Source organism: Leuciscus leuciscus, assembly GCF_965113295.1.
Source record: "Leuciscus leuciscus genome assembly, chromosome: 24".
NCBI lineage: Eukaryota > Metazoa > Chordata > Actinopteri > Cypriniformes > Leuciscidae > Leuciscus > Leuciscus leuciscus.
This window is the reverse complement of record NC_138723.1, coordinates 30,961,756-30,989,624: the sequence shown is the minus strand read 5'-3', so window position 1 is coordinate 30,989,624 and position 27,869 is coordinate 30,961,756. Positions and strand designations below refer to the sequence as shown.

Here is a 27,869-nt window from a genome sequence, read left to right as displayed (position 1 = left end):
CACATCAAACACACACTGAGGGTTTATTCCGGTCTCAAAGTTTCTCCTCAACAACAGAAGGAGAGAAACACAAACCCGTGACATCATAGCTACCGCTGCACACGAGAGCTCAACATCAACATTCACCAATTACCAGGGTTAATAGTGTTTACGAAGCAACATCTGCTTTAGATTAGATCAGCTGCTCCTGTAGAAACACACAGATGAGCAGCGAAGCCTGGTCACACACACACACACACACACACACACACACACACACACACACTGACGTGCTTTAGGTGTGTGTCTTCTGCTTGAGGTCTCGGTCGATCTCTGCAGCGTTACAGTGTTAGAGAGTCGAATCTTTCATGTACATTAATGTGCATATGTGCTCTGGAGACACTCAGGAGAATCAGCGGAGACAGAGACAGATATGCACATTACTGTACATGAAATATTCAGACCAGACCAGACCAGACCAGGCCAGAAAAGACCAGACCAGAACCAGATCAAAACAGACCAGGACAGACCAGATCAGACCAGAACAGACCAGATCAGACCAGATCAGACCAGACCAGATCAAAACAGACCAGGACAGACCAGATCAGACCAGAACAGACCAGACCAGACCAGACCAAAACAGACCAGGACAGACCAGATCAGACCAGAACAGACCAGACCAGACCAGACCAGGCCAGAACAGAACAGACCAGACCAGACCAGACCCAGATCAAAACAGACCAGGCCAGAACAGACCAGACCAGGCCAGACCAGACCAGACCAGGCCAGGCCAGGCCAGACCAGAACAGACCAGACCAAACCAGATCAAAACAGACCAGGACAGACCAGATCAGACCAGAACTGACCAGACCAGAACAGACCAGACCAGACCAGACCAGATCAAAACAGACCAGGCCAGAACAGACCAGACCAGGCCAGACCAGACCAGGCCAGACCAGAACAGAACAGACCAGACCAAACCAGATCAAAACAGACCAGGACAGACCAGATCAGACCAGAACAGACCAGAACAGACCAGACCAGACCAGACCAGACCAGGCCAGACCAGATCAAAACAGACCAGGACAGAACAGAACAGACCAGAACAGACCAGACCAAACCAGATCAAAACAGACCAGGACAGACCAGATCAGACCAGAACTGACCAGACCAGAACAGACCAGACCAGACCAGACCAGACCAGACCAGAACAGACCAGACCAGACCAGACCAGACCAGATCAAAACAGACCAGGCCAGAACAGACCAGACCAGACCAGAACAGACCAGACCAAACCAGATCAAAACAGACCAGGACAGATCAGACCAGAACAGACCAGAACAGACCAGACCAGACCAGACCAGACCAGACCAGACCAGACCAGAACAGAACAGATCAGACCAGAACAGACCAGACCAAACCAGATCAAAACAGACCAGGCCAGACCAGACCAGGCCAGACCAGATCAAAACAGACCAGGACAGAACAGAACAGACCAGACCAGAACAGACCAGACCAAACCAGATCAAAACAGACCAGAATAGACCAGAACAGATTAGAATAGACCAGACCAAAACAAACCAGACCAGAACAGAAGAAGGGCTGCACAATTTGTGGGAAAATTAAAAATTGTAATTTAGAAGTAAAATGCCTTTTTTTTTTTTAATCTACAGATTTTCTCTGCTTTTTTGAAGGGCTGCATAATTTGACCAAAAATTATATGATTATATACAAATATGACTATAATATATTAGGAATATAGGATATATATGAAAAATAGGAATAATTCTTATTTTTTAAAACATTTTTATAATAACAAATAGTATTATTAATTTATTAGTATTATTATTAAAATATTAAACAAAAACAAAACAAAAAAATCAAGTATTTAATCATAATAAGTATAGTTATTAGTATTATTATTAAATAAAAATTAAACAAAATAATAAATATTCCTAATTACTATTATTATTATTATTATTACAACATAAAAATGAAACAAAATAAGAAATATTCATATTGTGATATTTCACTGTAAAATAAATAATAATAATAATAATAATAATAATAATTAAATTAAACATTAAAGAATTAAAAAAATCCTATTATAATATTTCCATGTCAAATAAAAAAAATCAAGTATTTAATAATAATAATAATAATTGTTATTATTGTTGTTGTTAAATAAATTATTTAAAAAAGAAATATTCCTAAGAAATATTTAACTGTAAAAAAACAACAATTTAATCATCATCATCATCATCATTTTATTTTACAGTACAACTGTAAAATTACAATAGTAATATTTATAGCCATCTTAGTTTCCTTCTCAAACGTTAAACCATCAAGCTTTTATTTTGGCGTAAAACCTTAAAGCTACAATATGTACGATTTTTGTAATAAAATATCCCAAAATCACTTGCACAGTGTGATATATTTCCTGCAGTTGTGTACTTATAATATCCCAAAAGTTCCCAAAGTTTTTTAATTTCAGAGAAATTCCAATTGTAAATAACGGCCCTGGTTTCCGCTCGTACTGCCATAGTAACCATGGCGACAGACGTGGACAACTGCGTTACGTCTAGCGGCGCGCTCACGCTGTTGTTGTTTCGTTCAAACATTATGGACCATGGCAAGCAGACTTTGGGACAAAAGGAGAAATAAAATGAGGATCAATATAACAGCAGCAGCTCATTTGCATTTAAAGGGACACACACGAAACGACGCGTTTTTACTGACCCCCAAAAAGAGACAATTTTAACATGCTGTAAAAATATCTGTAGAGTATTTTGAGCTAAAACTTCACACACACACTCTGGGGACATCAGAGACTTATTTTACATCTTGTGAAAAGAGCATTATACCACCCCTTTAAAAACTCTCACTTCAGAAGAGCTTCTCAGACGGCCGGCACATGTTGGGCTATATTTATTTAATTAAATCACAGTCTTTGGGATTTGATGATCACAGTTTCATCTTGATTAATGGTGCAGCTGAAACCAGATCCAAACAAACCTGACCTCAGATGAACCGCGTGTCTCCAACAGACGCATCGAGCTCGCATCGTACTGTATGCATTCAACACACAAGACCATAAATATGATAAATCTACATGCAAAACTGCATAAAAGCATTACTGGACATGCAAACACCATAAAAACACACTCAGAAACTCCACGGTTTGGCTCGTAATAATGTCTCAGTCATGGGTACTTAAAAACACAGCTGGTCCACTTCACCAACCTGAACTTGTCATCCTCAGCTCAATAATTCAAAAAATTCATTTTCCACTGTTAATTAGACATAAACCGTGCAGCGCTGGTGAGGTTGGAGACGCGTGCAGGAGGGGAAAACACACTTTCTTTATGAGTTTTCTGCTCTGGCACCTCCAGTAGCTGCTCACACACACTTTCCAGCTCGCTTTGTTTTTCCTGTAACTCTCTCCCCAGAACGTTTTTCATCGATTTACCATGACACAATGTTCATTAGGGTTTCTGTACTCAGGCCTCTGTTCTTCACAGACGTTTAAATCCGCGTGACCTTCGCCCCTCTCGATGAGGGTTACGCTCACGACACCGAAGCTCTTCAACCACGCCGGTTCAAAGACTCTGCCAATCCCTCACGGGTCGAGTGTCGTCTCTGGATGGGCAGACGCCCATAAAACAAAACGTGACAAGAAGAATCTTCAGACGACCTGAAGACAGCTGCATGCTGGGAAGACTGGGAATGCGATAGAGAGAGAGGAATTCATCCGGTGACAGACATCAGATGCTCAGAGAATGTGAAATAATACATGTTATTGTCTTAGAAATAACTAGAGCTGGGGATTGACACAAACAATATCATGATTTGATTATTTTAAATCACAAACTTGCAATTTGATTTATTTCCAATTTTGATACAATTCGATCTAACATCAGGTACAGTACGTACATACAGCGTTAATCACAATAATTCGTATGATAATTAATCCTAAGCACCAAATTCATGATCGTGATTCCAGCAACAAGCAATTTGTCTGAGACACAAAAAATCAATCAGAAACAATAGCCAATCAGAAGAGAGTGTGGGCGGAGTTTCTCCCAAGCGCACTGCACTCGCAACCGAATCAATCAAATATCACAGCCAATCAGAAGAGAGTGTGGGCGGAGTCTCTCTGCAGGCTCACTGCACTCAACCAAATCAAAAATCAGCCAATCAGAAGAGCGTGTGGGCGGAGTCTCTCTGCAAGAGCACAGCACACAACCAAATCAATAAAAAAATCAGCCAATCAGAAGAGAGTGTGGATGGAGTCTCTCTGCAGGCTCACTGCACTCAACCAAATCAATCAAAAATCAGCCAATCAGAAGAGAGTGTGGGCGGAGTCTCTCTGCAAGAGCACTGCACACAACTAAATCAATTAAAAAAATCAGCCAATCAGAAGAGCGTGTGGGTGGAGTCTCTCTGCAAGAGCACTGCACTCAACCAAATCAATAAAAAAAATCAGCCAATCAGAAGAGCATGTGGGTGGAGTCTCTCTGCAAGAGCACTGCACACAACTAAATCAATAAAAAAATCAGCCAATCAGAAGAGCGTGTGGGTGGAGTCTCTCTGCAAGAGCACTGCACACAACTAAATCAATAAAAAAAAATCAGCCAATCAGAAGAGCGTGTGGGTGGAGTCTCTCTGCAAGAGCACTGCACACAACCAAATCAATAAAAAAATCAGCCAATCAGAAGAGCGTGTGGGTGGAGTCTCTCTGCAAGAGCACTGCACACAACCAAATCAATAAAAAAAATCAGCCAATCAGAAGAGCATGTGGGCGGAGTCTCTCTGCAAGAGCACTGCACTCACAATCAAATGGATAAATACATGATCAAATTCATAAATATAACACACTTGTTTGTTCACAGTGAATATTCTTGTATCCTTTAAATTATTTTCAAGATATGAGGTGAATTATTCGTTGTCTTTCATTAAAGCACATAATCAGCACTTGAGATGATCATTTTCATAGTTTGTATGTTGTTGTTCCAGCCGCGGCGTCGCAGAACCTGAGCCTAGAATAACAGCTGTACCTGAACAGGAGGAGCGTGTAAATGACTGACAGGAGAAAAGTGATTGATGAGCATATTTGTTCTCTAGCAGCCGTCATTATTAGACGTATTATGGTTTCTGTGGTGCAGCTGTGTTGGACAGCGAGAGCACAGGGGTTTTCCATGCTGTAAGTTGTCCAGGTATGTGTAATTAAATCCCTTTACTTGTTTTGAAAGCTCTTGGAGTTCCACTCGTTTTCTCATTTGAGGCTTTCAGCCGACTCCTGTGAGTGTGTGCTGGACCGACCGGAGCAACTCCAGCCCGATCCCAGTCTGTAAACGGGTGCTTGATATAAAACACACTCATGAACAGAGACATCACACTGACTTAGTCAATACAAGTACCAGACAAATTTCACAATACTCAATACCAATTGTAAAAAATCCGCAATTTAAATTTTTTTAAAAAAAATTAAAAATAAAAAAAAAAATTAAAAAATAATAATAATAATAATAATAATAATTATAATAATAATATTATATATATATATATATATATATATATATATATATAATAAATAAATAAATATATATATATATGTGTGTGTGTGTGTGTATATGTGTATATATATATATATATAAAATATTATTATTATTATTATTATATATAAATATATATATATATATATATATACACACACATATATACACACACACACATATACATATATATATATATATAAATTCTGTATTATTAATAGAAATATTAGCATTACATTAATTATATATAATAAATATATTATTTATATAAATAATACAGAATTAATTAATTTATATATATATATATATATATATATACACACACACACACACACACACACTGTATACACATATATATAAATTAATTAATGTAATGCTAATATTTCTATTAATAATACAGAATTTATATATATATATATATATATATATATATATATACACACACACACACATATATACACACACACACATACATATATATATATGTATATAAATTCTGTATTATTAATAGAAATATTAGCATTACATTAATTATATATAATAAATATATTATTTATATAAATAATACAGAATTAATTAATTTTTATATATATATATATATACATACACACACACACACACTGTATACACATATATATAAATTAATTAATGTAATGCTAATATTTCTATTAATAAAGAATATATATTATTATATTTAATATCATATAATAATACAGTTTATTTTATTTATATTTAATAAAACATGTTGCAGATTTAATTTAATGCTTTAATTTTTTAATAATCATAATACAATAAGATAGTAAACTATCTTTTACTACTGTAAACTTACATTCTACAATTGGTATTGAGTATTGTAAACCGTTTTTTATTTCCAATCAATATAAGGGAAATATTATGTTAGTATGTTTTTAGAGCGTTCACCGTTTCTTTTACATTTTCACATTTGAATCTTTTTGCCTTCTGGTTCATTTTAAACGGCTCTGCTTTGTGTCGACTGGAAAGAACAGTCTCTCGCAGCTTTATCTGAGTTATAACATGTCACACAGAAGTACTTCACGTTCATGATGAAACCTCGCTGTAGCTTTACTGCATATATAAACACAGGGTTTTTGTGGAGGTGAAAGCGTAGATGGACACAGTTCACTTCAGGAAACCAATAAAACCACCAAACCGTGGGACCCCTGGAACCAAAGCCGGCTGCGAGACCCACTGCGAGTTTATCCTCTCATTTCCTGCAGTCTAAACTCCAGCGCTCAACGACAAATCTCTCATTAATCGAAGCTGATCTTTCAGAAACACCGTGAGGATCAGCGGCGCAGGTGGACGTCGGGAAAACAGCTGTTCACACGAGCCAAGCAGATCCAAAGCCACTTTGAAATAAATGCAGGAGCGAGGGAATTTCTCCCACATTATTACACAGTCTTACTCTATATCCGTCCTCCAAACGCAGATTTTCTTCTCTCTGAGTTCTGGACGCCCCAAAACCACCAGCTCCAATTTGTTTTGCGAGCGCAGGAGGTTTTAGGGCTGACAGAACCGGTTGGAGATGATTTTGCTTGGACGGCGTCGATGTCTGCGAGGAAACGTGAGGTTATAAGAACAGCAGGTTATAACAGTGAGAAGCCAAACCTCACCCAGGCTTCACACTAACACACATCCATCACGGCTCGTACGCGGAGGGAAAAAACACAAAAAAGTGCTATTATTAAAGATAACTTCCTGCTTCGGTGCTCGCTGTTATTTTGAAACGCGCAAGTCTTTCGAAAAATGTTTGCATTGGTGGGTAAAATCACTCAGACCACCCAATAGAGATGATACTCAATATCTATCCACTCAAAGAGGATAAACACCAGCTTTCCTGAAAACTTATTATTATATTAGTATAACATACAAGAGTCGAATGTCTCTCTATTGTTCCGTATATTCGAGTGAAACGCTTCTGGAACAAGAACAAATGTGGGCGGGGCTTGATTGTGTCTGTGTGGAATTGATTGGATGGTTGTGGTTTGCTATTGGCTGATCTCATGTGAGTGACAGGTAGCCCCGCCCACATCATCAGAGAAGAGAAGAGATGCTGCGAGAGGAACTTATTCTGAGTCAAGATCACCAGGAACATGAATTTAACACAATAATGATAAATCATTTAGAATAAACACTGCAATATTCCATAAAAATATAAAAACTGACCATTTTGATTTCATAGGGACTTTAAATGAGTGGCATAAAATCCTGGAAAATTATTCCGAGATTTGTTTCAGACAGCAGATAGTCTGGCTGCACGATAAAATCAATATTCGACTGTTAAATTGTGCATGCTGCAGTTTAAATAAAGCACACTGTGGTGTAAATCCAGCTTTTAATGTAGTTTATGTGTCTATGTGGTGTTTTTAATGGTGTTCATGTGTAAGTTCATAAGTCGACAGCATTGCTGAGTATTTCCTCCTTAAAACTGCAGTGAACCAAAGACAGTCTCAAACACACGCTTTGAAATCGCTGGTGTTTCTGACGTCACAAACTACCTTGTAACCAATCAGATCAACGTGTGATCGTCAGTCTGAATATTCCGATGCAAAGTTCAGTCTACGATCATTCCTTCAGTCTCGTCTCTCTGACGATCCTCTATCCAGCGCTGAGCGATGCAACAACACCAGTCTCTTTCTTCCTCCATTCACCTTCTAAATAAACTTTGAGGGACTCTTTGAAATAAACATCTCGGCACACCGTGAGACTGTGAGAGCGTTGAGGTCATCTCTCTGTTTATACCGCTGTCACACTGTCTTCCAGGAAAATAATCAGCAATTACAGTGCCGTTATAAATATCTGTGGGGCTTCAAGCCCTCCTCGCCAGAGAGATGAAACAATACAGAGCTCTTAAAGAGACAGTGACCCACAAATCACATCATTCATCTGAGTTTCTGAACCCATGACGTTCTTCTCTGGAACACGAGAGTCCGAAAGAAAAACACAAACGCTTTCCAAATACAGTTCAGAGTGACTGAGATCCAGACAGACAAAACACACCATAAAAGCACCATCACAGTAGTTCATTTGACTTGTGCGTTATACACCAACTCTTCTACACTCATATTATGCTGTGTGTGAAGAACAGACTGAAATGTTATAACATTTTATACAATTTAAAATTAAATGTATATATATCCGTTGCCTTATATACAGCATTATATAAATCAGAAACAATACATAAATTATAAATAATAATAATAATAAGATTATATTATTTATATATAATATTTCATAATAAAAATAATAAATCACAAAAAATCTAAATGCACATAATACTAGTAATATTATTCATAATAATTTTAATTATTGCTGTTATTTAATAAAATAATAATAATAATAATAATAATGACAAATTTAATAAAATAATTAAATAGTAGGCTACAAAAATCTAAATAAACTCAAATCTAGATAAATTAATAAATTATTGTTATTATTATTATTAAAGCAACATTTTTAATAATAATAATAATACACTAAAATATAAATAAACTGCACTAACCAACTACTAAAACAATCAAAATGATGATCAAAATAATAATAATTATCATTATAATTCAATTAAATAATAAATAATAAAGTACAAAAAAATCTAGATAAACTCTAGATCAAATGCACTAATCATAATACTAGTAGTAACAATAATAATAATAGATTTAAAGAAGTCTATGCGACTCAAACCGGTTAGAAACAACACGAGTGCGAGTAAACGACGAGAGATTTCAGATTTTTGAGTGAGAACGACTCCTTTAAGATAAAAGATAAGCTGTGACGGTGCCAAACACATCATGCAGTCGTGAGTCGTGACGAGGGGACACTGTGTTTTATTTGGCCGTCTCCTTCAGCCGGTTCTGATACTGAAATGGATTCATTTGTATATTTATTCAGCTGTTCATGAACAGCAGCCAAGATGCACAAATTAAAGTCAGAATCCGAAAGCGAAATCTCGGACAGCAACTTCTGCTCCAGTCACAGTAAATCCTTACTCGAGGAAACTCAACACGCGATCTGGAGAAAGCCGGCGCTGGACAAGTCTTGCCCGCCGAGTTGGAGGTGATTTGTTTTGGCGATTTTCCTAATCCCAACAATATGTGCTGAAACCGGCCAGGCATTCCTCGCCGCTCAACCTGTGCGCAACGCCAACATGCGCCATGTGTCACTTGGCTATTAATATGTCGTTTGATTGAGGAGAACCTTCCCAGCTGCACATTTTCCATCCCAGACTCCAAAACAAGCACTCCAGCGGCTCAATGAGACTCATTGTGGACCGAGTCAAAACAAGTGTCCCGTTTGAGCAAACGCAGAACGACAGATTCACCTGTCCGACAGAGAACTCTCCAAACTCCACCTAAACAAAAGCAAAATAGATGTGTGCCTATATTCTGTGAATCAGTTCAATGATCATATCACTGAAAAACATTTTTCATGTATTAAAATGCTTTATTAAAAACATATTTAAGTAAATATTGCTGGTTCTCATTATGCTGTTGCACATAAGTGAAAATAATTGAATATTATTCCTATTCACATCCAATTAGTGATTTAGTGATTTTTTTTTTTACAGGTTTAATTAGAAATAAAAAATAAATGTAAATAATAGTGTATATATTATTTTATTTATTAAATAATTAAAATATTTATATAGAAATATTTTAATTATTAATTTATTAATTATATTCACATATATATATATATATATATATATATATAAATATATATATTAAGTAATATTTAAATAATATATAAATAAATATTTATATTAAATACATTTTTACTTATAGTTGAGATAAATATTAAAATATTTCAAAAAATATTTCAAAAAATATTTCAAAAAATATATATATTTTTTTTAAATACTCAAATTATTAATGTAAATATTTTCATTATATATATATATATATATATATATATATATAAACAATGTTTTCATTTAATACAGTAGGTCCTCTCTCTCTCTCTCTCTCTCTATATATGTATTTTTATGAACACCACAGACCTACTTCTGTCTACAAAATATTTAAAACACAAATATCATCTAAAACATTCCAAAGTTCAAAAATATAAACAGAGAAAAACCTCCTGTCAAAACAGTCTCTTTGCAGTCAAACTGAACAGTTTCTAAGACCGAATCGTCTGAGTTCCAGGAAACGTCGCACAGCCGGTGTGTGTTCACGGCTCAGAGTCTCTCTCGTGTCCAGCTGATCTAATCTACATTATGCAAATCTGCAAAGGTGGCGTCCATCACACACAGGCCTGATCACATGCAAACCTCAGATGTCATTTGATAAAGGTTATGAAGCTTCTCATGTCCATTCAAACTCGCAGCACATGTGAAACGCATTTCAATCTTTCATCTAAAACAGGTTGAATAGACGAATGAAGTGCGCATGAAAGAATCAAATATCATCTGTTTTTTTCTTTTTTCCCCTCACAGTGGGAATGTCACTCCCTGTCGAAACCGCTTAGAGGAAGTGAACAGGCTTGTGTTACAAACTCATCCAGAGTAGAGCTCTGAAACGCCTCGGGCTACGTCTACTTTCATCCGGATACGTTTGAAAACGGCGTTTTCGTTTAAAAGCACTCTCCGTCCACACTAGTGTTTTCAGGTGTTTCAGAGTGTGGAGGAGAAACTTCTGGAAAACGCCTGAAAACACTAAATTCCCCTTTACAGCGCATGTGTAAACCCTCACACACGCTCACTGAGATGATACAGGCGGAACATTAGATAAAGTTATCGCGCAATTCTTCTGTCAGGATTATTATATTTAGCAGAATATCTCAGCATTCACTGATGGTCCAGGACGCTCTCACTCATCATTATATGTCTGGTGTAAAACACAACCGCTCTCATGTTTTACCACAGGACAGCAAATATGAGTAAACTCTGTCAGATCTGCAGGACTGTGATATGAAGAGTGTGTGAAGTAACATATTTTAGCAGCAGTGTGAAAGTGAATCGCACATAACAGACACAATACTGGTATAAACATCTATATCTATTGGTGCAACATGCGTCACATGACTAAACTTACATCATCGTTTTTAAATACCTCCGTTACACGTGGCCGGTTATTTTCATAAACGGACATTTCACCCTCTCCGTTTTCAGAAAAGTGTTCGTTTACACAAACCCGTGTATATGCCGTCAAGAGCATGCCAAACCTGTAGGTGGCAGTGTAACGAGAAGCTCAAGCCCATGTTAGCCAGTCAGAATCCCGAAAATATAGGTCGCACCTTTGACGCAGTGCAAGTTCTGTCGCATTCTGTGACGTCGACTGCCTAAAACTCAGTTTTTGTCAGTTTACATGCAAACGTGCAAACAGAGTTTTCCAAAATCTCCACTCTGGCCGGAGTTTTTAGAAAGAATCGTTTTCAGAGGCGAATTCTCCGTTTGCGTGTAAACGAGGGGCACAACCGAAGGGAAATGTCTCTGTTTTTCAAAATAACCATGTACGTGTAAACGGGGCCTCAGTCCACACTACAACACGGAAACAGCGTTTTCACATTTATCCACTTTGGAGAGTATTTTCAAAAAGCTTAGTTTTCATTAAAAACGGCGTCTCAGTGTGAGCGGAAGGACAAAACCGAGAGAAAGATGCGTTTTCAAACGAAATCGTATTAGTGTGGACAAGGCCTCAAACACGGTCTAAAGGCCACTGATACACAAAGAAGCGCAGTGAAACACACTCAACACGAAAAGTGGAAAAAGGCGATCGCCTGAAGCCAGAAGGAAAGCAGAGGAACGGAGAGCTTTGGCAGAGCGTTTCCTCACACAGCTTCAGTAAACAGATCCGGCCCTTTAAACGCTCACATTAACGCTTCATTGAAAGCTCTTCACACAGCAGTCGCTCCACACGCAACAGGACAGAAGACACACACACACATCTGGAGACGCACCTGTCCTTACATGAGGACAGAAACACACGAGAATGTTACACTACTTACACTCACTGTCTCTCACTCACTCACTCACTCACTCTCACACACTCACTGTCACACTCACTCACTCACTGTCACTCTCACTCACTCACTCTCACTCACTCACTCACACACTCACTCACACACTCACTCACACACACACACTCACTCACACACTCACTCACACACTCACTCACTCACTCACACACTCACTCACACACTCACTCACACACTCACTCACACACTCACTCACACACTCACTCACACACTCACTCACACACTCACTCACACACTCACTCACACACTCACTCACTGTCTCACTGTCACTCTCTCTCACACACTCACTGTCACACTCACTCACTCACACACACACTCACTGTCACTCTCTCTCACACACTCACTGTCACACTCACTCACTCACACACTCACTGTCACTCTCTCTCACACACTCACTGTCACACTCACTCACTCACTCACTCACTGTCACTCTCTCTCACACACTCACTGTCACTCTCTCTGACACACTCACTGTCACACTCACTCACTCACTCACTCGCTCACTGTCACTCTCACTCACTCACTCACTCACTCACTCACTCACTCACTCGCTCACTGTCACTCTCACTCACTCACTCGCTCACTCACTCACTCACACACACACACTCACTCACTCACTCACACACAGTCACTCTCTCTCACACACTCACTGTCACACTCACTCACTCACTCACTCACTCACTCACTGTCACTCTCTCTCACACACTCACTGTCACACTCACTCACTCACTCTCACACTGTCACTCTCTCACACACTCACTCACTCACTCTCACACTGTCACTCTCTCACACACTCACTCACTCACTCACTCACTCACTCACACACACACAGTCACTCTCTCTCACACACTCACTCACACACTCACACACTCACTCACTCACTCACTCACTCACTCACTCACTCACTCACTCACTCACTCACTCACTCACTCACTCACTCACACACACTCTCTCACACCCTTTAAACGCTCACATTAACGCTTCATTGAAAGCTCTTCACACAGCAGTCGCTCCACACGCAACAGGACAGAAGACACACACACACACACACATACACACATCTGGAGACACACCTGTCCTTACATGAGGACAGAAACACATGAGAATGTCACACTAACTATAACCCTGCTGACACTCAGTTGCAGTGAGGAACTCTTCATCGGTCAGTCACAGTTAAAGGAAGATCTGCACGATTAATACAGAACCAGTGATACGGCTCAGTGCGGTTAGCCAATCACAAAAGCTGTCATTTAATTAAATAAACGTGTTTCAGAGTGAAGCGCGGCAGTGTGTTCATTTACACACCAACAGCTCATGATCCAGAGTTTCAGAGACTCAGAGCGGCATGTGTGTGTTCAAAAAACAGTTTTACTGTAAAATAAAATAATAATAATAATAATTATTATTATTATTATTATATTTTAAAATACCACACACACTCTCACTCACACACAGTTGCACACAGTCGCAACACAGTCACACGCACACACATAATTGCACACACACACACACACACACACACACACACACACACACACACATACACACACAGCTGTCTTTCATTTCCCGCCATCCAGTCGCAGATGGAGATACAGTGTGAACTTTAACACAGGGATTCTTGGCATTCCTTCAGGTTGTGTGTGTGTGTGTGTGTGTGTGTGTGTGTGTGTGTGTGTGTGTGTGTGTGTGTGTGTGTGTGTGTGTGTGTGTGTGTGTGACTGTGTGTTACTCCAGCAGATTCTCAGAAACAGAGAGAGTGTACCTGTTCCTTCACACACACACACACACACACACACTCACTCAATGAGAAACATCCTCTCTCGTCAGATACGGCCCTGTAGTGGCTCGCTCGTGCTTAATAACTCATGACAATTAAAATCAAGAGCAGAAAACATCATCAGGAAACACGAGATATGTAAAGTAGTTCGTCACGTCTTCAACTCTTCAACATTTCACTGGATTGAGGCGGGTCCGTTCACTAAAAGTTATTCGTAGTCTTTTCTTGACTGATTCGTTAAAAGAACTGTTCACACGAATCATGTTTGACAGTCGGTCTGATCATGTAGTGAGACTGAGAACAAAACACCGGAAAGCTATTTATTATTAATTTGCATCACTCAAAATCTTTCTCTCTCAAACGATTCAGACTGCAAACTCACAACTCAAGTAAAATATCATTTCTTCTGCTGTGGTGCGATAGACACAGGACCAGAGGTGTGCAGAGTTCCTGAAAACTAGAGTAAAAGTACAGACACTTTACAGTGAAAATGACTCCAGTACAAGTTACAAGTCACCAATTCCAGTCTTCCAGTATCTGATTATAACAGTACTGCAGTATTTTACTCATACTGAACACGGCTCAGAGATGCTCTAGTCCTCGACACCTAAGAGACATGCCAGTGAAGGTAAGAAACGACTGATCTCTAAGATGAGAAATCGTGTTTATTTTCTAAAACAACACCTAAATATTGCAATAAATAAAGGTAGACACAACAGTCTCTTAAACGTCTATAAACTCTCAAATCTCAGAGTCGACTTCATAAACATGTAATTAGTTAAACAATTAACATCAGCCAGAGATGAAGCACTTTAAAAGATGAAACCCTGAACGACCCTTCGATTGCACTCGCAGAGGAACATTACTTCACATTGACGTCTGATATAAAACAGAGCAGTCGTGTGAGTCAACAGCATTACATATTATCCAGATCCTATAATGTTCCCTCCTCTTATGGGCCATAATTTACACTTCTGGAGCATTTTGATTTAAGTACACTTATAAAATAAGGTTTTATGTTAGTTTATCAAGCTCCACCACAACTAAACTAAACAGGCTGTTCTTGGTACTGTACCTTTAAGAGTTCTTCATGAGCTTTAAGATATGCAAATGCCCTCTGATATGATTGGCCAACATTAGCGCATCAACACCGTTGTTCATTTGGGAATGATTAATGAGACAACCACTGGCTCATTAGCATATGCACCGCCCACATTTACATAAACATTAATTGATATGTGAAAGGAGGCGGTTATATGTTAATGAGCTCATGGTTTTGATGTCATCATCAGTAGGATTTCACTTCCTTAAATGGACTGGAGAAGTTCGGAGCTCAACATGTAACTAGCTAAACTTTTATTTTGACTGATTCATTAAAAGATCTTGCTCATATGAATCATTTGTTGGTGAATCGGTCTGATCATGTAGTGAGAACAAGAGGAGCTCATGGTTTTGATGTCATAATCACGATGACTTCGTTTCCATATATGGAGTGGAGAAGTTTTGAGCTCTTAAAGCTACAGTACATTTATTCTACTTGTTTGAAAGATCATTTTACTTATGAAATGACCCCGTTTAAACTACAATGATCACCGTTAGGTCATAGAAAAGCAAACCTAAACCCAAAGCAAACATGCAAATCCACTCCAGTCTAAATAATTAGTCATATATGAAGACATGATTTGGAGTGCTTTAGCTTTGATCTGGATCTGGCATGGAAGTGTGTGTGTGTGTGTGTGTGTGTGTGTGTGTGTGTGTGTGTGTGTGTGTGTGTGTACACTGGCCTGATGTAAATGGATCGATATCAAGATCAATAGGTCCCCGTCTCTCTGGTTTATTCACCAGACCAGTTCAGTCCGCGCACATCTGAATAACTCTTTGACATTAATACTTCTCAGTGTTATTATAGTTTTCATTTTATTACAAATGTATTAATGTACCTTTTAATTTTATATTTTTATCTTTCATGTTAATTTTAGTTTAATTTTCAGTCATTTTATTATGTGCTTTCATCATTTTATATTTTTTTTGTTATTATAATTTTTTATATAAATATTGCTATTTAGGTTGAATTTATTTTTATTTCAGTTTAAGTATTAGTTTATTTCCAGTTAATATTTTTATTGCCTCAACTATAACATATTTCAGTTTATTACCAAGGCAACATTTCTCATTTTCAGTTTAAGTTTTTCAACTAATATTTTATTTTATTTCAGCTTTTATTAATTAACAGAAACAATTCTATTAGTTTTAGTTTCCGAAATTAACCCTGTGACGCACACATTACAAAAAAAGGGAACATGAGAACAGGATTTTAAAAACTGTATTAACGACCATTTTTATTTTATTTAATTTAATAAAAATTTGAATTATTCACAAAATGCGAATGTTATTAACAACATTTAAATACTTTATTTATGTATTTATTATTTTCGTGAGTGCAACGCCAAAATTATGGGTTCAATTCCCAGCAAAAATCACATGAATTAACAATTTTTTTTTTTTTTTTTTTATTTCTTTACATGAAAACATTGGCAAATGCATTTAATGTAAATGTAAATACCCTCAAAGGGCAGTTGAGAAACATTCATACAAAATACATTTAAAAAATAATTAATTTCGAGTCTGACATTAATTATGAATTCTGCCATGCTAAAAATCACAATCATAAAGATTTCATACGCATATCCCACAACAATGGCATTTCCATGACCATAAATGAGAAAGTCACAAAATTGAAAGAAGAAAAATCTTAGATGAAATAGTATTTCCAACAACTCAAAAACGTGTTATACATAATATAAGGGTTAAAACCTGACAAAATGTTTTTTTTTTTTTTTTTTTTTGGAACATAAAAATGATGAAATATTTCAGATTCTGCTCTATTTTACAGACAGATTTTCTTGTTTCCACTGAAGCTCTCTGAGCTCAAATCACACTAGAGAACATGATCATCAAATAAAACACTAGATTAAATGTGAAAAAAAATGCCAAAAAATAAGTATTTTTTATCAGCAGCTTCAGAGTTTTCCCTGTTCATGCCCACTGACCTCACAACCAGGTCTTGAAAGGTTTGTGTCCCTCCAGACATGATTCATTTCCCAAAAACACAATGAACACATTAAGACCCCAACAATTAGATTTTCTCACCCTGCATTGAGAGCTTCCCCAGTCCGAATATATGATGCAAAGATGTCCTGCCTCATCCGATCCTCTCCCAGAAATCACATTACGCTTCCCAGAGCGGGAGAAATTAGATTTGATCCGCACTCCTCCGTCCACGCACTTCCTTCACTCCCACTCTCCGGATCATCTCTCCGGGACCCGAAGACTCACCGGCCGGCAGCTTGAAGCAATTCTCCTCCTCTCTTCTCTTCATCCGATGGAGTTGCACAGATTGAATGTCCTCGCTCTCGTCTACAGCGGTTTAATTGCTCGGAGCTTTACTGAAAGTGGATCAAGATGACCATGATTCTGACAGCAGAGCTGAGGATCCACTTACACTCTCAGTGCATCGCTCTTATAAACCTGTGCAAGACATCCACCTCACACACGACAAAATCATCTTCAAGTTCTTTTTTATACACAAATCTTGGGTTGAGCCTTATGGGTCAATTTTTGGGGTTATTTTTTCAGTGTTTGGGTAGTTTTTATGTAACCCAGATCCTGGGTCAGACGTAACAACCCAGTGTTTGGGTAGTTTTTGTGTTCCCCAGATCCTGGGTCAGACGTAACAACCCAGTGTTTGGGTAGTTTTTGTGTTCCCCAGATCCTGGGTCAGGCGTAACAATCCAGTGTTTGGGTAGTTTTTGTGTAACCCAGATCCTGGATCAGACGTAACAATCCAGTGTTTGAGTAGTTTTTGTGTAACCCAGATCCTGGGTCAGGCGTAACAATCCAGTGTTTGGGTAGTTTTTGTGTAACCCAGATCCTGGGTCAGGCGTAACAATCCAGTGTTTGGGTAGTTTTTGTGTTACCCAGATCCTGAGTCAGACGTAACAACCCAGTGTTTGGGTAGTTTTTGTGTTACCCAGATCCTGGGTCAGACGTAACAATCCAGTGTTTGGGTAGTTTTTGTGTAACCCAGATCCTGGGTCAGACGTAACAACCCAGTGTTTGGGTAGTTTTTGTGTTACCCAGATCCTGGATCAGACGTAACAACCCAGTGTTTGGGTAGTTTTTGTGTTACCCAGATCCTGGGTCAGACGTAACAACCCAGTGTTTGGGTAGTTTTTGTGTTACCCAGATCCTGGGTCAGACGTAACAATCCAGTGTTCGGGTAGTTTTTGTGTTACCCAGATCCTGGATCAGACGTAACAACCCAGTGTTTGGGTAGTTTTTGTGTAACCCAGATCCTGGGTCAGACGTAACAACCCAGTGTTTGGGTAGTTTTTGTGTAACCCAGATCCTTGGTCAGACGTAACAACCCAGTGTTTGGGTAGTTTTTGTGTAACCCAGATCCTGGGTCAGACGTAACAATCCAGTGTTTGGGTAGTTTTTGTGTTACCCAGATCCTGGGTCAGACGTAACAATCCAGTGTTTGGGTAGTTTTTGTGTTACTCAGATCCTGGGTCAGACGTAACAGCCCAGTGTTTGAGTAGTTTTTTGTGTTACCCAGATCCTGGATCAGATGTAACAACCCAGTGTTTGGGTAGTTTTTGTGTTACCCAGATCCTGGGTCAGACGTAACAACCCAGTGTTTGGGTAGTTTTTGTCTTACCCAGATCCTGGGTCAGACGTAACAACCCAGTGTTTGGGTAGTTTTTGTGTTACCCAGATCCTGGATCAGACGTAACAACCCAGCGTTTGGGTAGTTTTTGTGTTACCCAGATCCTGGATCAGACGTAACAACCCAGCGTTTGGGTAGTTTTTGTGTTACCCAGATCCTGGATCAGACGTAACAACCCAGCGTTTGGGTAGTTTTTGTGTAACCCAGATCCAACAACCCAGTGTTTGGGTAGTTTTTGTGTTACCCAGCTCCTGAGTCAGACGTAACAACCCAGTGTTTGGGTCGTTTTTGTGTTACCCAGATCCAACAACCCAGTGTTTGGGTAGTTTTTGTGTTACCCAGATTCTGGGTCAGACGTAACAACCCAGTGTTTGGGTCGTTTTTGTGTTACCCAGATCCAACAACCCAGTGTTTGGGTAGTTTTTGTGTTACTCAGATCCTGAGTCAGACGTAACAACCCAGTGTTTGGGTCGTTTTTGTGTTACCCAGATCCAACAACCCAGTGTTTGAGTAGTTTTTGTGTTACCCAGCTCCTGAGTCAGACGTAACAACCCAGTGTTTGGGTAGTTTTTGTGTTACTCAGATGCTGGGTGAGACGTAACAACCCAGTAGTTTTTGTGTTACCCAGCTCCTGAGTCAGACGTACTGTAACAACCCAGTGTTTGGATAGTTTTTGTGATACCCAGATCCTGGGTCAGACATACAGTAATAACCCAGTGTTTGGGTAGTTTTTGTGTTACCCAGATCCTGGGTCAGACGTAACAACCCAGGGGTTGAGTTATTTATCGTGGGCTTGTTGCGACCTCTTCAGGAGAGAGCAGTGCAGCTCCGTCAAATTTGTGTGTGTCTTTGGTAAAATACAGGTTTGTGTAAATTGTGTCTATAAATACATTATTGTTCTGTATATCGTATTTTTATAAATATAAAAATTACTTTTGGAACCGTTTTATTCAACTGACTTCAACTTCATGCACAGCTAATCTGCGTTGAGAGAGTCTGTTTGGAGCATGAATATGATCTGAAGGATTCCTACACTGCTGTCATTCATAAATCATAAATCAAAGCTAGATGTTCTGACAAAGCACTTGCATTACAGTAAAAGCAACGCCAGAAAAACACTTGAAGTAAGCGAGGATCCACCGTCTCATGTTTTAGTGATTAGATTCACTATGACGGGTCACCAGAACTTCTGCTAGCCGCTGGTTCCATGAGTGTTGCAGAAAATAAGCAGTAATAAGTCATAAGTAATAAGTGGTTACTAGCGAGAGCAGCTTCTCTGTTCTTCAACTCACTGACGGATAGACAGATCGCTGTCACAACAGAGCCAGTGTGTTTCAGAGCTTTAGTTTCTGGATGTGACCAGGAGGGAACATGTGTGTGTGTGTGTGTGTGTGTGTGTGTGTGTGTGTGTGTGTGTGTGTGTGTGTGTGTGTGTGTGTCTTCAGCACAGAGCAGTGGATGATGGATGTAAGTGGTGAGTCTCTCACGTCACAAGTCACACAGACCTGGACTCAACTGTGAAACCAGAAACCAGTGTGTGTGAGTGAGTGTGAGTGTGAGTGTGTGTGAGTGTGAGTGTGTGTGAGTGAGAGTGTGTGTGAGTGAGAGTGTGTGTGTGTGTGTGTGTGTGTGTGTGTGTGTGTGTGTGTGTGTGTGTGTGTGTGTGAGTGAGAGTGTGTGTGTGTGTGTGTGTGTGTGTGTGTGAGAGAGTGTGTGTGTGTGTGTGTGTGTGTGAGAGAGTGTGAGAGTGTGTGTGTGTGTGTGTGTGTGTGTGTGTGTGTGTGTGTGTGTGTGTGTGTGTGTGTGTGTGTGTGTGTGTGTGTGTGTGTGTGTGTGTGTGTGTGTGTGTGTGTGTGTGTGTGTGTGTGTGTGTGTGTGTGTGTGTGTGTGTGTGTGTGTGTGTGTGTGGAAAAGCCATCGTGAGCCCTGATCGCTTGCTTCTGTTGTTTCTGCACTTCCTGCTCATGTCAAATATATAAAGTTTTCCGTTTGGGTTCAGAAACAAGAACCGGTTCATATCGAGAACTGCAGGAGGGCTGAGGAATACGCTTACGATATAAGAATAATGATTTCACTTGTGATAAAAAAATTAAGCAACATTGTGGATACTCTAATCTGCTTTTTATTGGCTCGTTAAACTCGCATCTCTCCACTGATGTTTTAATATAGCATCTGATTCAGTAGCAACTAAACAAACTTTGATTTCATAAGAAATATTTTATATTTTATAAAAATGAAAAATATTTAATATTTATAAAAAATTATAATATAAACAATTATAATATATAAAAATATAATATATAATATATAAAATATTTAATATGAAATATTTCATAATATTTTATATAAAAATTATAATATTTATAAAAATTATAATATATAAAAAGATAATATATACAATTTTATAATATTTTATGAAAAATAAAAAATATTTATAAAAAATTATCATATAAATATAAATATATTAAATTATAATATGACATATTTAATAATAAAAAAAGTATTAAAAAAATTTATATTTGAATTCTTGCATTTTGAATTTGCTTGGCCACAATGATTGTTTCTCTGACCAAAAACACTAATTTATTGCTGAAACTTAAGGTTGAAATTTATTTATTTTTTTTATCTATATTGCCCAGCCCTACTCAGAACTGGTTCCTTTTCAATAAAAACAAACAAGCATTAATATTCTTCTGATGACTAAAACATGCTGTTCTGTTCACACTAAAAATAATATATAAAATAATGAAAACGTGAATCCCGCAGCGCAAAAAATAAACCATGTTTTATATGAGTTTACAGTCTGAAGTGAGTAAAAGACTGGACCGTGCTAATCATCTATCATGACGTCCTCGCTGAACAGAGTTCGCACTCAGTCTGGAATCGTGAACTAAAAGAATCGTTCATGGAGTCATTGAGGAATCAGAAGTGTTCAGTTCGCACGGCGGACTCATGGCTCCAGTCTTCCCTCTGAATCCCGGAACCCAGCACCCATAATGCATCTGTGCTCCGATTTAATGGATTCAACACTCTGAGTGATCCACACACACTCTTACCGGCAGCTTTTAGAGCGTCTCCCAAAACACTTCACGAAGAGCTGACACTCAACAAACACCACGGATGGATGATGGAGGGCTTTGAATTGCTTCCCTGTGTCCGGGTCGCTCCGGTGGGAAATCAGAGACGGAGAGGCCGTTAATCTCCCGCGTCGCGTGTCAAAAGCCAGACGCATTTAGTTTTCAGCGTGTGACACTTTGAAGAGATAATAACTCGAATCATCTGTGCTGCTTTTCATCCTCAGAGCTTCAGAGACATCAGAGATGAGAGTTTGATTCCTTTCACATGCGACGGGAAACCATAACGTTGTTATAAAGAAGAGTGTTTACATGATTATTAAAATTTCTCCACTTCTGAAAACTTCTTTCATGCTGATGAAATCAAGGCCAGGTGGGCGGGGCTAAATATTATCAATAATTCTGATGCCAATCAATAATATGAACCTAAATCTAGAGGACAGAAGATCACAGGGATACAAAGGTGGACTCCTTTCACTGCAGACAATAAACAAACCACCTTAGCAACACCCTGGCAACCACACACACACACACACACACAGTACTGTTGCAACAGCCTAGCAACACCCTGGCAACCACACACACACAGCACTGTTGCAAAGCCTAGCAACATCCGGGCAACCACACACACACACACACAACACTGTTGCAATAGCCTAGCAACAGCCTGGCAACCACACACACACACACACAACACTGTTGCAATAGTCTAGCAACCACCTGGCAACCACATACAACACTGTTGCAACAGCCCAGCAACACCCTGGCAACCACACACACACACACACACAACACTGTTGCAATAGTCTAGCAACATCCGGGCAACCACACACACACACACACACACAACACTGTTGCAATAGCCTAGCAACAGCCTGGCAACCACACACACACACACACACACACAACACTGTTGCAACAGCCTAGCAACACCCTGGCAACCACACACACACAGCACTGTTGCAAAGCCTAGCAACATCCGGGCAACCACACACACACACACAACACTGTTGCAATAGCCTAGCAACAGCCTGGCAACCACACACACACACACACAACACTGTTGCAATAGTCTAGCAACCACCTGGCAACCACATACAACACTGTTGCAACAGCCCAGCAACACCCTGTGGCAACCACACACACACACACACACACACACACAACACTGTTGCAATAGCCTAGCAACAGCCTGGCAACCACACACACACACACACACACACACACACACAACACTGTTGGAATAGTCTAGCAACCACCTGGCAACCACATACAACACTGTTGCAACAGCCCAGCAACACCCTGGCAACCACACACACACACACAACACTGTTGCAATAGTCTAGCAACCACCTGGCAACCACACACAACACTGTTGTAACAGCCTAGCAACACCTGGAAACCACACACACAACACTCTTGCAACAGCCTAGCAACACCCTGGAAACCACACACACACACACACACACACACACACACACACACACACACAACACTGTTGCAAACTCCTAGCAACACCTGGAAACCACACAACACTGTTGCAACAGCCTAGCAACACCCTGGCAACCACACATAAACACACAACACTGTTGCAAACTCCTAGCAACACCTGGAAACCACACAACACTGTTGCAACAGCCTAGCAACACCCTGGCAACCACACACACACACACACACACACACACACACACACACACACACAACACTGTTGCAAACTCCTAGCAACACCTGGAAACCACACAACACTGTTGCAACAGCCTAGCAACATCCTGGAAACCACACACACACACACAACACTGTTGCAACAGCCTAGCAACAGCCTAGCAACATCCTGGGCCTGGCAACCACACACACACACACACAACACTGTTGCAATAGTCTAGCAACACCTGGAAACCACACACACAACACTCTTGCAACAGCCTAGCAACACCCTGGAAACCACACACACACACACACACACAACACTGTTGCAATAGTCTAGCAACCACCTGGCAACCACACACAACACTGTTGTAACAGCCTAGCAACACCTGGAAACCACACACACAACACTCTTGCAACAGCCTAGCAACACCCTGGAAACCACACACACACACACACACACACAACACTGTTGCAATAGTCTAGCAACCACCTGGCAACCACACACAACACTGTTGTAACAGCCTAGCAACACCTGGAAACCACACACACAACACTCTTGCAACAGCCTAGCAACACCCTGGAAACCACACACACACACACACACACAACACTGTTGCAATAGTCTAGCAACCACCTGGCAACCACACACAACACTGTTGTAACAGCCTAGCAACACCTGGAAACCACACACACAACACTCTTGCAACAGCCTAGCAACACCCTGGAAACCACACACACACACACACACACACACACACACACACACACACACAACACTGTTGCAAACTCCTAGCAACACCTGGAAACCACACAACACTGTTGCAACAGCCTAGCAACACCCTGGCAACCACACATAAACACACAACACTGTTGCAAACTCCTAGCAACACCTGGAAACCACACAACACTGTTGCAACAGCCTAGCAACACCCTGGCAACCGCACACACACACACACACACAACACTGTTGCAAACTCCTAGCAACACCTGGAAACCACACAACACTGTTGCAACAGCCTAGCAACATCCTGGAAACCACACACACACACACAACACTGTTGCAACAGCCTAGCAACATCCTGGGCCTGGCAACCACACACACACACACACAACACTGTTGCAATAGCCTCGCAACAACCTGGCAACCACACACAACACCGTTGCAACAGCCTAGCAACACCTGGCAACCACAAAGCAACATCCTAGAATCAGTGTAGTGGGCTCTGTACAAATCAAACTCATATCTTCAGACTTCTGCACGGCTCTTTTCTCCAGCGGCCCCTTCAACAACACTGCCACCTCTGTGTCATTAATGCTTACCCACAATCCTCTGCTCTCATTGGCCACGCTCACTTCCTGTAATTATGAAGGCGGAAGGCGGAGGTCAAAGGTCAACTAATGCAGCTCAGACTGCAGACAGAAGCGCAGCTGCAGAGCGACAGCAAACTCTTTTAGCACATGAATACACTATTTTATATGGTAACTGATAACACACACATATATACATAGCCTATATATATATATATATATATATATATATATATGGGGCAAACTATATCTTACACACACACATATTATAATAAAACAGGCCCATAAGATTTAATGTAATGCTTTGAAAATTAATATACAATATAATTAATATAATATAATATAATATAAACATTATAACAAAAGAGCTACATAAGATTTACTGTAATGCTGTGGAAATTAGTATATAATTATTTTAATAATAATTATAATAAAATAGGCTCATAAGATTTACTGTAATGCTGTGGAAATTATTACGATAGATATGATATGATACAATAAAAGATACAATATAATATAATCTGATTAAACCCACAAACCTTTATTTTCTTTGACTATCTTTATAAATATATATAAAACACCTTATCGACACCATAGCAACACCCTGGCAACCACTCAGAACACTCTAGCAACACCCTGGCAACCTGGCACCAAGCGTTATGTGTTATTGCAGGTGAAAATTCCATTGAAAAACTGTCTTATGTATGAAATAACCATGAGTAACGCCTATTTTTTAACTATAAGAGCACTTTCTGCTCCGTATATTCACATTACTGAGTCCGGTTCTCTGATGTCGTATCAATCAGGCCTCAAGATTCACATCAAAACCCGGCGCGGCGCCTCTGAATCTGAAATAAACTCATTATTCGGACTCTAAACTCTGACCTCTGCAGCTCCAGGCTTGAAGTTTACCTCTGTGAAAGAATCTCACACGCCTCCGTTCTCCAGGAACATCAGAAGCTTGTTAAATTCTCCCAGAAGCCCCTGGGGTATGCAGATTCAGAGCGGGGGACACGCACAACAGATCCTTTTACGCGCCGCTCACACAAAGACACAGTGTTCGGCGTGTCAGCGCACAATAACCCAAACGTTGAGAACCAAAGCTGAAGGTGACGGTGTGTTTAATGAGACGAGAAACTCCAGAACACCTTAAACCACAGGAACAAACACACGTCACACACTCACGGCCAGTCAAGACACACTGAAGCTGATCATACAAAACACTTTTCATTCTGAGAGACCCATTAGTATATTAGTAATGGACTGGATGGTCATCAGACAATATTCTGGTCATTCTGAGATCAATAACTGCACCTGCTCCGCGGTTCTCCAAACTTTCTAACAGCATTTGCAATAAACAATGCCCATTTTATTTGCCTAAATATTTATTTAGTGCTTTTGAGTATTATAAATATATTATAAATATTTATATATCTGTTAAGTATTTTAAATATGCATTATAATATTTTTTTTTAAATATATATTAATATTTACTATAAATATTGCTATAAAAAATAAATAAATAAATAAATATAATATATATATATATATTAGTGCTGTCAAATCGATTAATCGCATCTAACAATTTTTCTATATAAACGCGATTAATTGATTTGACAGCACTAATATATATATATATATATATATATATATATAGGCTACTGTGCATTCTGACAATATTTCTGTAAAATTATTATAAATAATAATAACCATCATGTATGATTCTTCATTATTTTAATATAATATTCATTATTATTTATAGTCATTTTGATATACAAATAACAATTGTTTTGCCAAATTATGCAGCCCCACAAACAATTTATTAATTTTTTTTGCCATTTTTAAATCTGAAAATTCGCATTAAAATTTTTTCCCGCTAAATTGTCGATAAATACCAGTGTTATATTTTCCACTCTGCTCTCCTGACACTGGACTCAGCCATCGAACCCAGTACTGATCAAACACCAGAGCTAAAGTGAATCTGTGTTCATCAATGTGATGTAATGTCTGTGGCCCGATGAAGATGCGCGGTGAACAGCGTTATGGCACGTTTTTTACACTGTATTTAGCGGCAGTGAAATATAAGCAGTAAAACAGCACCGGCCCACTGGGTTTAATTCAAACAAGCCTCGGGCCGCCAAAGCCAGACCACACAGACAAAACCAGCACTTTCCCACACGCAGGCTTTTAGAAATCCCACCCAAAACACACATCAGGCCCTGTAATGGCTTTCTCTCATTACGCCGCAGTATAAATGACTCCTGTAGCCGCTGACACTCAATAACGCTGACACACTCCCAAAGAACACACTCATCCGACACACGATACTCACGATATCACAACACACTGCCGACCCGCTACGACTGAAGAGATCCGATCCGATGGACAAATCTGTTGGCTTCACTTCATCATCTGCTACACATCATAAGTCATTTTACAGCTCTCAAACAGGTATTATAGATCTCTGTTTATTAGTGTAAAACAGAATAAAAGTACATACTGCATATATTCAGTAGGTAAACTAGTACTTTATTCCCAACACAAGCCCTGTGCTTTATCTGAGGTCTCGCTCATGGGAAAATCAGCCTCCAAAATCACACAGCGCTCATTAACGTTCAGATGATGCGTGTAAAACGAGTATAAACTTTCCTTTAAAGCTCAAGTGTGTCTTTATTCAATGGTAAAATACTTTCTCACATCCCTTCAATGCTTGACTTGAGACTCGACCAATGATGTGAGTTTGGGGGCGGGTCTATCTGCGTGAATGACCAATGGCAGACGAGGGGGCGTGTTTAGGGAAACTG

General features: G+C 39.4%; 1 protein-coding gene across 1 annotated transcript in view; it reads right to left on the bottom strand.

The window, feature by feature from the left end:
* Positions 1–27,869, bottom strand: part of bmpr1bb (bone morphogenetic protein receptor, type IBb) — a 113,971-nt gene that overhangs the window by 83,626 nt on the left and 2,476 nt on the right.